The sequence below is a fragment of the Chiloscyllium punctatum genome, chromosome 50 (genome assembly GCF_047496795.1).
Source record: "Chiloscyllium punctatum isolate Juve2018m chromosome 50, sChiPun1.3, whole genome shotgun sequence".
Classification (NCBI taxonomy): domain Eukaryota; kingdom Metazoa; phylum Chordata; class Chondrichthyes; order Orectolobiformes; family Hemiscylliidae; genus Chiloscyllium; species Chiloscyllium punctatum.
This window is the reverse complement of record NC_092788.1, coordinates 42,887,482-42,901,042: the sequence shown is the minus strand read 5'-3', so window position 1 is coordinate 42,901,042 and position 13,561 is coordinate 42,887,482.

Genomic DNA, 13,561 nt, shown 5'->3' with positions numbered 1-13,561 from the left:
AGCCTATTCAGCCTCTCCCTGTAACTCAAACCCTCCAATCATGGCAGTGTAAACCCATCTTGAACCCTTTCGTGTTTGACAACATGCTTCCTACAGAGCAGGGAGACCAGAATTGCATACAGTAACCCAAAAGTGGCCCAAACCAATGTGCTGTATTGTCGCAGTCCAGTCTCCTAACGCATATACACAATGCACTTGACCAATTACATATCAAATACTTTCTTCACTGCCCTATCTACCTGCAAATCCACTTTTAATGAAGTATAAATCTGTACTCTGAGATCATATTGTTCAGCAACACTCCCCCGGATTTTACCAGTAAGTGTATAAGTCCTGCCCTGATATGCCTTTCCAATATGCAGCATCTCACATTTATCTAAATTAAACTCTGTCTGCCACTCCTCGGCCCATTGTCCCATCTGATTAAGATCCTGTCGTAATCTGAAGTAACCTTCTTTGCTGGCCACTACACCTCCAATTTTGGTGTCATGTGCAAACGTACTAACTGTCCTATGTTCATATCGAAATCATTTATATAAGTGATGAAAAGTAGCAGAACCAGCACCAATCCCTGTGGCACTCCACTGGTCACAGGCCTCAAGTCTGCAAAACAACCCTCCACCACAACCCTCTGTCCTCTACCCTTGAGCCAGTTCTGTATCCAACTGGGTAATTCTCCCTGAATTCCATGTGATCTAATCTTGCTAACCAGTCTCCATGGGGAGCTATGTCGAATGCCTAACTGAAGTCCATATAGATCACATCCAGCGTTCTGCCGTAATCAATCCTGTCCGTGACTTCTCAACAAAAACAAAATCAAATTAGTGTGACATGATTATCCATGCACACCCCCATTTCACGATGCATACAAAGGGCTTTTGTCCAGATCGTCGCTTTTCCTGTTCCTCAGATGCTGCCTGACCTGCTGTGCTTTTCCAATACCACTCTCATCTAGACTCTGATCTCCAGCATCTGCAGTCCTCACTTTGGCCTATCCCTAATCAGTCCTTGCCTTTCCAAATGCATTTTAACCATGTCGCTCATTATTCCCTCCAACACCGTGACCATCACTGATGTCAGGTTCCCCAATCTATAGTTCTTGGCTTTTTCTTTCAATTTTGTTTAATAGCAAAACTTTAGTCAAACTCATGACTTCCAGCGTCTCACCTGTGGCTATTGATGATGACAACATCTCAGCAAGGGACCCAGCAATGACTTCCTTCGCTTCCTACAAATTTATTGGGTCCACCTGATCAGGACCTCTGAGGTGATTCATTTTTACACCACATGTAGTTCGTGAAGGGAATGTACTTTCTGAGGAAGTGATGGATTGTGGGTGATGTTATAACATTTAAAACGCATTTGGTTATGTACAAGAATAAGAGAACATTTGGACAAATCTGGGCCAAGCGCAGGCACGTGGGACTAGTTTAGTTTGGGATTATGGTCAGCATGGACTGTATGGGCCGAAAGGCCTGTTTGCAAATACCCTGTATAACTCGATGAGTCTATGTGTGTTTGCATGTCCAAGTATGTGTCTGCATATTTCTGTTCGTGTTTGTCTATTCCTGTGTGTCTATATATGTCTCTGTTAACCTCTGTTTGCATGTCTATCTCTCTGTGCTTGTTTCATGTGTTCCTGCATTAGTGTGTGGATCTCTGTCTCTGCATCTCTATGCAATGGGAACTCTTCTTGTTTTTGGTGTGAATCACTGAAACTGGGTCAAAACCACTCTCCCTTCCTCTCCATTTCCCTCTTTTCTAAAAGTGATACAAGCCCACACTTTGCTGGTCTGGTTTAGGTGTTTTCAACCTTTCTCAAAGGTAAGATTACTTGTAAGAGTAAAACATTAAAAATTCCAAGTTACAGGAAGTGCATTAAAATTAATCTCATCGCCTTGGAAAGTGGCTCACTCGGAACTGCTTGGATATAATTGCAATGGAAATATGCTTTAATGTGTAAACTGTGTGTTGGAAACACTACCCAGTGACAAAACATTTCCACATCGCAGAAGGAGCGCAGACATTTCTCCACACGAACATGTTCCACTCTGCGGGCCTAAGTACAATGACAATCGTCTCCAAACCAACCGAGTGTGTGCATGTGCGTGAGTGTGAGCGCGCGCGTGTATGCACGTGTGTGTGTGTTTGGTGCAATCAAAATTCAGGTTGGATTTTGCTGCGAGCTGCTGCACTCCCTATCTCCCTCCCAGACTGAATCCCTGATCGTTTACACACTTTAGCATCGCGATTACAGTGGGATGGGGGGTGGGGGATCGGGGTGGGGGTGCAACAGAGATTGAAAACAAGATAAATCTCAGCAGCTCTGGAAGCATCTTTGGACAAAAATGAAAGTTGACGTTTTGGATCGAGTGATCCTTGCTCGGAATTCATAATGAAGGATATTACATCACTTTAAACACCACAGAGACTGCCAGACCCACCCCACACAGATACACACACGAATACAGACACATAGAAGCACTCTCTATACATTGTCAGTAATATAGACCTGTAGAGTGTGTCAATATTTCACTCGCTCTCTTTGGTGTGTGTCAGTATTTTTGAGTGGAGTGTGACTGTAGGACAATTTCAATATTTGCAGATACCAAACCTGAAAGAATTGTAAAGTTTGTTGAGGACGGTGTGGAACTCCAACAAGAAAGTTATATGTTGATGTACTGTTCTGGTGTATGGCAGATGAGGATCAATGCAGCACAGTGTGAGGTGATGCTCTTTAGTAGGAAGGACATTGAAAGACAATATAAAACAGGTTGTATAGTTATAAAGGAGGTGCAGTAGCAAAGGGCCAGGGTGTATATGAGAACAGGTTACTGAAGATGTCAGGACAGGTGGGGAAAGCAGTAAATCTCACAGATTCGTTTCAGTATCTGAGCTGTTTATAGGGGGAGGTTTAGGAGAGAGTGTCCGTGCTCCCTTCCTGGGAGGTGATAGTGACGATGTGTTGTGAGCCCACCCTCATTCCCACCGAGACCGTGGGGATTCCATTTGTACCAGCTCGACACAAAAGGGAGATGGCATCAGGGCCATGGCTTCTAAGTTGTGCCGGGGGAAAACGGAGCTGCCAGTGGGTTTAAAGTGAGAATTGCCCTTCACTGAACATTGATCCTTACTCGGTTGCTGGGATGTTTCAAAATCTCAATTCGACGTGTCCCAGTCCTCTCCGGCTTGTACCAGGGTCCCCCGAACGTGGCAGAGGGAGGGGGAACGTGAGGGAACGGATATCGGGCACTCCACCACTCGGCTTGACCCTTACTGTCCTATTCCAGGCTCTTTCTCCTGGAATGGGAGAAAGGGAGGGACGGAGGGAGGGAGGGTGCGAGTGGGTACCTCTGCTGTTACTGCTGGTGTAGGTGGGGGGAGATATGGTGAGGTGTGTGGAGGGAGTCAGTCCACAGTGTTGTATTCATGCAATGTTATTAGTTTGTGTGTGGTGGGGGCGAATAATGGGGAGAGAGAAAGAGAGGGAAGGTACTGCAAGCAGCAGTGAGAGTGGTGGAGCATGAATGTTGTTCTGGGTCGCTGCTGCAACAGATATACAGTGAGTGTGAGGAAGCTGAGGGAATACGGTGACCCTTTTCCAGCAGAGCGGGGAACGTTATTGATGCTTGTTCTGTATTGCTAGACATTTCTTCAGACCTCAAACACTGCACTGACCTGAGTTGGGAGCTCAGACCATGCTCGGTGGGTCTGATATTGTGACCCTTTCTTGGAAGAGAATGGTCCCCCTCTGTACTATCCAATCTACCAGGACCTCTGTGCCCCTGTCGACAAACTGTGGTGTAATTGCCCCTTATTTGCCATGCTCGGGGTAAACTGTACAAACCAGCTCCGACATCAAAAAAGCTCAACTGGCCTTTTAAAGATGGCACCAGTGCCAGGGATCACGGAATACCCAGGGGCATCAGGGCGATGGTGAGTGCCTCCAGCCATGATGGGTGGGAGAATAGGGCTGGCATTGAATGAGAGGGACACCATGGGGTGGGGTTGGTAGTTAATGAGGTGAGTTCGATAAGGTAGCACCAGGAAATTAGCTCGACCTTGTGCAGACAATCCCTCTGTCACACTCAATGAAAATGGCGCTGAGATAAATTATGATTCGATCCAGCCCAATGAGACGAAGACAATGTTGACCCCAATCCCAGTTACAACGCTGCAGCTGCTTGATCAATGCTCTACATCACAGAGAAGAATCTCAACGTCACCTTCCCCTTGGGAAATATGGCAGGGCAGGAGACTGAGCTGTCAGTGGGGAAGCACGTTGGGACACATAATCATAATTCTATTAGTTTTAAAATAGAGATGGAAAAGGATGAACTGGGTCTAAACGGTAACGGTCTAAGTTGGAGAAAGGCCAATTTTGATGATATTAGCAAGAACTTCCAAACTGGATTGGAACAGATATTCGCAGTTACGGGGCCAGCTGGGAAGAGGGAAGCCTTCAAAAAGGAGATGTCAAAATCACAGAGACAGTCTGCCCCTGTTAGGGTGAAGGGTAAAGCTAGTTGGTGTAAGGAATGCTGGAGGACGGGAGAAATTGAGTGTCTGGTCATGGATAAGAGGAAAGCATATGTCATGTAGGGAGAGCAGGAGTCAAGGTTTTTTTCAGTACTCATTCACGGGTTGAGGGTATCACTGGTTGGACCTGCATTCATTACCCATTACTAATTGCCCAGCGGGCAGTTACGAGTCACATTTCAACTTTCCCTCCCACTCTGTCGAGGACATCCTGGGCCTCCTTTACCGCCGCTCCCTCACCACCAGGCGCCTGGAGGAAGAACGCCTCATCTTCCACCTCGGAACACTTCAACCCCAGGGCATCAATGTGGACTTCAACAATTTCCTCATTTCCCCTTCCCTCACCTCACCCCAGTTCCAAACTTCCAGCTCAGCACTGTCACCGTGACTTGTCCTGAGTTATCCTACCTGCCTATCTTCTTTTCCACCTATCCACTTCACCCTCCCCCCGCCCCCGACCTATCACCTTCATCCCCTCCCCCACTCACCTATTGTCCTCTATGCTACTTTCTCCCCACCCCACCTTCCTCTAGCTTATCTCTCCACGCTTCAGGCTCTCTGCCTTTATTCCTGATGAAGAGCTTTTGCCCGAAACGTCGATTTTACTGCTCCTCGGATGCTGCCTAAACTGCTGTGCTCTTCCAGCACCACTAATCCAGTTACGAGTCACACACATTGTTGTCGGTCTGGAGTCACATGTAACTCAGGCAGTTTGCTTCCTTTAAGGCCATCAGCGAACCTGATGGGTTTTTCCAAAAATCAAAAATGGATTCATCATCGTCTTTTGGCTCTTAATTCCAGTTTCAAAGTGACTATTGAGAAGGGTCTAAAGCCAGTAGGAGTATACATTAGAGGGAAATCCGGAGGCCATAAAGGGGACATGAAATAGTTCTGGCAAGTAGGGTTAAGGAGAATCCAAAGGGACTCTACACATACATTAAGGACAAAAGAATAGCTCAGGAGAGTTTTGGGCCACTTAAAGATCAGCAAGGTTGCCGATGTGCAAAACCGCAGGAGATGGAGACGATACTCAACAGGCATCATGCGTCAGTATTCACTGTGCAGAAGGATATGCAAGCGAAAGAACTTTGGAAATAAACCGTGACATGTTGAAAAGTGCCTGTATTACAGAGAAGGAGATGTTGGAGTTCGTAAACCGTTAAGGTGGGAAAATCTTCAGCACCGGATCAGATGTACCTGAGAACTCTGTGGGAAGCCAGTGAAGTGATTGCTGGGCCCATTGCTGCGATACTTGTACCGTGAATTGTCACAGATGAGGTACCATAACTTAGCTTGCGAACTTGGTGCGATTATTGACAACATTTTGAAGGATAATAAGGAAAAGCTAGTGAGCCAGACTTCCGGGGAGCAAGCTGTTGATAAGGATTATGAGGCACAAGGTTTGCATGATTTTTGAAAAGCAAGGACTGATAAGTGATAGGTAACATTGCTCGAAGCATGGAAAGTTGTATCTCACAAAATTGACTGAGCACGTTTGAAGAAGTGATTAAGACGATTCATTGAGGGAGAGGTGTACATTGTTGATATGGAATTCAGTAAGGCATTTGCCAACTTCCTGCATGGTAGATTGGTTAACAAGTTTAGTTCATATGGAATACAGGGAGAACTAGCTATAGGTATACAGAATTAGCCCGAAGGCAGGAGACAGAGGGTGGTGGTGAAGGATTGACTTTCGAACAGGAGGGTTGTTACCATTGGTGTGCTAAAAGGGTAAGTGCTGGCTCCACTGCTTTTCACTATTCACATAAATCATTTGGATGTGATCATTGCAGCAATAGTTGCTAAGTTTGCAGATGAAACCAAAAATGATGGCACAGTGGACAGCAAAGAAGGTTTACCTCAGAGGACAATGGAATCTTGATCAGTTGGGCAGTTGGGCTGACAATGGGAAGGTGGTTTTTAATCTAGACAAATGGGAGATGCTGCATTTTGGAAATGCAAATCAGGGTAGGACATGTACACTTCATGCTAACGTTCTGGGGAGTGTTGCTGAACAAAGAGACCTTGGAATGCAGGTTCATAGTTTCTTGAAAGTAGAGTCGCAGTTAGGTAGGATAATGAAGATGTCATTTGTTATGCTTGCCTTTATTGGCCAGTGCTTTGACTATATGAATTGGGTGGTCATCTTGCTGCTGTACAGCACATTACTTTGGCCACTTTTGGAGAACTGCATTCAATTCTCGTCTCCTTCCTTTGGAAATATATTGTGAAACTTGAAGGGAGTCAGTAAAGATTTACAAGGATGTTGCCAGGATTGGAGCGATAGGGAGATCGCAAGTAAATTGGGTTCTCACAAACTTTGATGATTGGGTTATTTTATTCCTGTAGCGTGAGGAGCATGTATAGTGTCCAAAGCCAAGGTCTTTTTCCCCAAAACTAGAGGGCATGGATTTCTGATGAGAGGGAAATGATTTTAAAATTACCTAAGGAGCAACTTTTTCCCACAGAGGGTGGTGCATGTGTAGAATGAGCTGCCAGAGGAGGTGGTGGAGAGTTTTTACAATTATAACGTCTAAATGATATTTGGATGGGTACGTGAAGAGGAAGGGTTTACATCGACATTGGCCAAACGCGATTAGTTTAATTTGGGGTATCCCATCACCATGGTCGAGTTAGTCTGAAGCATCTTATTCTGTGCTGTGCATCTCCGAGTCTCTGACTCTATCTGACTTTGCACCAATATCGTATTAATTCATCATTCCCGGACATGCTAACCTATGTTGCTAGATATGATCGAAATGTCTTCATTCCAGCATTCTGAAACCTGTAAACATATCCTTCCATAACACTGGCTCAGAGTATCTCTCCCACTGTCTATTTCCCAAATCCCTCCCATTTGTTGGTGTTTAAACTGCTTCCCCACCATCTAGTTTTAATTGTCCAGTTTCAATGTGAATAACTGTCCTATATCTTTTCCTGCCCTTGAATGTTGCTCACAAGAGCATCAGCTTCCAACACTAAGAAGCTTGGAAACAGTGTTCAAAAAATCATTGCTTGCGTTTTCTTTGACTTCCCAGTGTCCTGCCCTGTGCTCCATGTTGGATAATGGGTTTTAACAGTTTTGAGGCACACCTTTGTAACTTGCTCTGTGCGTATTCATTGAACGCCTGTGTTAATTACTCTCTGCTGCTCATATGCTCAGTAACATAAGGAATCCTCACAACTGTTAGTGATTCAGACCAGGCTTCTCATTTGCCTTTGACTGATATTTGACTTAACTCTAGTTTTTGTACGTTCGGGGATTGTTTTCTGGAGGCTGTGTTTTAAGCTGCTGTGGAAATTCAGGAAGACCAGAGGCTTTGGTGATCCAACTCTGGATGAAACATGGTGACTGTAGTTACAGTATCTGTATCTGCAACATGACCAACAAATGGAGCAGAGGCTGAAGAGAGGGCAATCTCTGTAAAATGGGATGAGGGAATCACAATCAAATCAGCCATGGTTTTGAAAAATGTTGGAGCAGGATTGAATGGTTCGCTCATGCAACTTATTCAGATATTCCTGTTAGTAACAAGCCAATTTCCCTTTTCTCCCAGTGTCCAAGACTGGTGGGTAGTGAGTCACCTCCTCCTGTTCCTGGGGAACTGAAATCTGGGGCCTCACTAGCCTCCAGGTTTCCCTGTATCCCAGTCTCGAACAATTGAGTGACTGCCTCCTGTTCCTGTGTTCCGGAATCGAGCAGTTGAGTGTCTACCTCCTGTACCTGTGTCCCAGTCTCGAACAGTTGTAAGACTGTCTCCTGACCCTGTGTCCCAGAATCGAGCAGTTGAGTGACTACCTCCTGTATCTCCCTGTTCCTGAGCAGCAGTTTCAATGCTCTGAATGATGTCACAAGGTTAGGAAAGGACTTGATAACAGGGAATTTCAAACTTGGAGCAGCATTACACAAAGATATCTAGAAACGTCTCCACCAAACATTTTATGCAGCTGTTATTTTATTCCTGTCTCCTTTTATAAACAGGGTGAAACGTATACAACAGTGCAGTATCCCCACAATACTCCCACATACAGGGAAGACAGATTATAAAGATTGAAAGATTTATGGTCTATCCATCAGCAACCCTCATCCATTCCATCCAAACCAAGTAAATGTTCCCTTTTATTGTGTTATGTAAAATGATGTAAGAAACTGGTTAACTGAAACGGTTTATTTGGTGACTGTGACTAATGTCAGACTCCGTGGATTCTAACCCTGTGGAGGGTTTCCATCTTTCCATGATAAAAGGGCTCCATTCAATATGTTATCCCATGGTATGGGCGGGAGCATCACCGATAGCACTAACAGGGATCGACTTCCCCAGAGAGAGGGAGAGATCAGAAACTGAGAATATTAGACTGGACAGTTCCAACAATGGATCAGAATCTGAGAACCACAGACAGGAATGTTCCAACAATGGATCAGAATCTGAGAACAATAGATTGGAATGTTCCAACAGTGGATCATAATCTGAGAACAATAGACTGGAATGTTCCAACAATGGACAGGAGCTTATCCTATTATGTTTGGATTCTTTCCACATATTGGTGGCCATTAGCATCGCAGATCAGATATGCACTTCACATTATTCAATGTTTTTATTATCCTATCCTGGCTATTGTTGGTGTCCCTGGTAAGTTTCACTGTCGATTTATTAGTTGCATTAACCATGTGCGACTGTATTACTGTTCTTTTCATTTAGTCTACTCTGTAAGTATTCAAGCTCCAAACCACAACAAACAACAGTGAACTTGTTCATTCTTTCTCTACTTCTGGTACTGGGCCTTGTTGGTTGACCTACTCACTTACTGGTATGAACCAGGATTCATTGCATCACTGCCCTTGCTATTTAAATATTCAAAGCCTCGAGGTCACTGCCTTCTGTTCTGGATGCAAACTCCATTTTCTTCCACTGACTCCATCTCATCCCTGTCCAATAACTGAGGCTGAAACAGACGAGTCACAACTCCGGTGATCCCTTTGGCCCCAAGCTGATTACTGACACTATATCCTGACCATTCCTAATTTTAACTAGTGACAACTGCAGATTATACTTTACTGGTTCATCCCATCTGCTGTTTGAACCTTCAGCTATGAAACACAGTCTTAATAAAGCCAATGATCTGCTGCTGCTTAACCAAATCTGAGTCGGTATCCATGGCTTGTATCTAAACGCAGACCAAAATCCCATCATTCCTGTACGGATTGCTTTATATTGTTGTTGGGTCTGGCAAAGCCTTTACTTTAATATTCACAAGCACATCGTCACCTCTGACTATAACACGGTCCTCAGTCTCCCTCTGTTAATGACACAAAGGCCTGTCAGTTCTTCACATTTAAGCTGATTTTCTCTATGTCTATTCTCTCTCAAATAGTAATTTACAAGTCTACTGCCACCAACACACACACACACACACAAACACACACACACACACACACACACACACACACACACACACAATCTCTTGCCTTATATTTCGGCAGTGGAGGTACAAAGCCATATATTTGTGGGAGCCCATTTATGTCACTCACTGCATGGGTTACAAATCTTCCCGTGCAAGACATTTCTGTAGTGCAAGTATAATAGCAATATACTGGCAAAGGTTTGCAATAGTCCCCATGCTGGGCAGGTAATCCCGTTTATAGAGTAGTCCACGAGCATGGTGTGCATAGCTCTCCATTCTGGCTGGTCCCTTGTCCCAGTTTATGGTGTCTGGGATGGTTCTGTGAGGCAGATTCACAATTTAATGTAACTAACCATTTCAACAGATCTGGCAATAATTTTATTGAATGCTCTCATTCTTTTGATTGGACCCACCATTGTCTCACTTCTCCAGTTACTCCCACTCCCCCGTCTCCTTATCCATATTTTCACAACATGTTATCAGTTAATTAATTGTTTGTTTTTCAGTAGCTTTCCCGGTGTTTTTATTTTGGCTCCCGAGTGTATCGAGTGCTGGAATTGTGAAGCTCAGAAACAATGAAATGGCATGTGGCGGGCTGTTTCTCCAAGTTGGAAAGGGGGTCCCAGCAGTATTGAGACACAGCTTTGAAACTTGGTCTGTGCCTTACCACTGAAAGCCTGTGTTTGTCCCTCTTACATGATTGTGCGGTTCATCACATGAGGAAACCCCTCGAGTAATATTCTCAATTAACAGTCTCTTACTTGCAGCTGAGGGGCTTCTGACTGACTCCTGTTATGGAAAGGTTAGTGGAGGGGCTGGGGATGGTTTTCTGGAGGTTGTATTGTGATCTGCCTCAGACATTTAGGGAGACCTGAGGATTTGGTGACCCAACTCTGGATGGAGCATGGGGACTGTAGTTACAGCATCTGCGTCTGCAACATGAACAACAAATGGAGCAGAGACTGCAGAGACGGGAAGCTCTGAAACCACATAGTGTGTGTGGGGAAAGGGATCTGTTAAATCTGCCTGTGTTTTAACGAGGAGACACACATCCTTTCCCTCTCCCCTTTAAATACACCCATGCAAACCCACCATCTCCTCCCCAGACACAAACACACTCCCCCTCTCTCACATGCACACACACACACTCCCCTCTCTCACACGCAAACACACCCTCTCTCTCCCTCCCAAAGACTCACATACTCCCCCTCATCTTCTCACAAACACACACACTCTCTCTCCATCCCACACACTCCATCTTGTTTTCAAACACACACCTGCACGTGCACACAAACACACAGACACATACACACACACACACACATCTAATATCTAGGATGAATTTTCATTTGCTGGCTTTTATTTCCAGATGCATTATATTTTCTCAAAAATATACAATTTGTAGACAGTCAGTAAATGTGATATTTTATGAACTCGTACTTTGGATATAAACCTAGTCTGATTCCAGGTGAAGACACATACAGAACCCAAACAAGACTACATGCCTAAAATATGTTGTCTTACTGGAAGAGTCACCTCCTTTACATTGATAATATCTGAAGGTATCTCCAGGCAGGGGTTGAAAGGAACTCTGGAATTTGCATATTCATCAATCAAAACCTGTATCTCCATTCTACCTGAATTCAGATTTAGCAGCTATCTTAGATGTGTTCAATTCATGTGCATGTGTTGTCTGAGCCTTTGATATTTTCCTAATAAATTTTGTGCCTAAGGTCTTCTCTCTCTAACACCTGACGAAGGAGCAGGACAATGAAAACTTGTGTTTTCAAATAAACCCGTCAGACTATAACCTGGTGCCATGCGATTATTGACGTTACCCAACCCAGTCCAAAGCTAGCATCTCCATATCATGGTTTTTATTGGTTAGCCAATTTTTTCTCCAAGCAAATAAATTGTCTCAACCCCATGTGCTCTTGTTTTGCATATTAAGCTTTCATGAAGCATGTTCTGCATTGCATTCTTGAAATATATAATAAGATATATTCTTGAAGTATTCTATTCCAGATATAATACATCTTTCAGATCCCCCTTATTCAACTTTTTTGTCATACTTCTTAATACGAAAAGATTAGGAAAATCATTCAAACATGATTCATTCTTAATAAAATCATATCGACTTTGATGGGTTGTGGTTTGACTTTCAAAGTCTCCTGTTGCTGATTCCTTAATAACAGATTCGAACAATTTGTCTTCAGTCCCAATCGTTTGCTCATACCTTTCCGTTCCCGATTGAAGTTGGTTATTCTAAGTTCTTCCCTTTCCATAACCTCGACAGTCCGTTTCAATTCCTGTGAAATAGGCACCAGGCTGTGAAAGATCGGCTCCAATTGCTGTGTGAGGGACATGGGTGGCTGATTGGACTCATTCTGTTATTGCTTTACACACAAGATGGGCTGAATGTCCTCCTGGTGTTCCTACACTATAGATTCGATGTCTTGCATGTCCTGCGCCTGTTCCTGACCAAGCTGCGAAAGATATCATTGTCCTCATCCTGTTGCACAATAACAAGTTTGGAGACTAATGGAATCTCCCTGCTGTTATGCCACATTTCGAGTGTTGAATTGAGCAGGCAGGTTGCGTTGTCCACAGTAGGTAGCTCAGTGGTTAGCACTGCTGCCTCCCAGCACCAGAGATCTAGTTCAGTTTCAGCCTCGGGTCACTGTTTGTGTGGATTATGCACATTCCCCCGAGCCTGCAAGGTGTACCTGTCGGGTACTGCAGTTTCCTCCCAAAGTCCCAAGATGTGCCAGTTAGGTGCATTAGGCATGGAAAATGTTAGGTTGCAGAGATTGGGTTGGGAAGGGGTTAGGGACTGCGGTTTGTATGGTATGACCTTCAGAGGATCAGCGTGGAGTCGATGGGTCAAATGGTCTGCTTCCACACTATAGGGATTCTATGATTAACACCTTCATTGCAGAAATCAATTGAGGGAATAATATCTGAGTTAATACCAATACCCTTTCTTAGTGAGGAGATTAAATCTGTACACATTACTCCAGAAGTGATCTCACTAAGATCCTGTGCAGCAGCAGCCACACTTTACCAGCTTGTTGTAAGGTTCCTACTCAGGTTAGAGCAGGCTCAGCTGTCACGGGAATACACAATTTTGTTGAAAATGAATGGTGTGCTGATCTTCATTTCAGGACGTTTTGAGTACAGGAGTAAGGGTGTCTTACTGCAGCTGTACAGGCCCTTGGTGAGACCCCATCTTTAACATTGTGCAGAATTGTGTGCAGTTCTGGTCTCCTGACTTAACAAAGGACAAGCCTTACATTGAGGGAGAGCAGCGAAGGATGACCCGACTGATCTCTGGGATGACAGACTTCTTGTGGGAACAGAGTTTGAGGCGACTGTGCCTGTATTCCATGAGGTTTAGGAAAATGGGTGAACTATATAAAACTCTGACATGGCGAGACAGATTGGAAGCAGGGATGATAATTCCCCTGGGTGGGATGTCCAAAACACGGGCTTACAGTTTTGGGTACAGCCAGGCCAAAGTGCGTTGAGCTGAGACTAATTGCCTGCACTCAGAGATTGGTGAACTCGGGGAATTGTTTCCCTGATCAGGCTGTGAAAGCTAACGTACTGAATATAAATA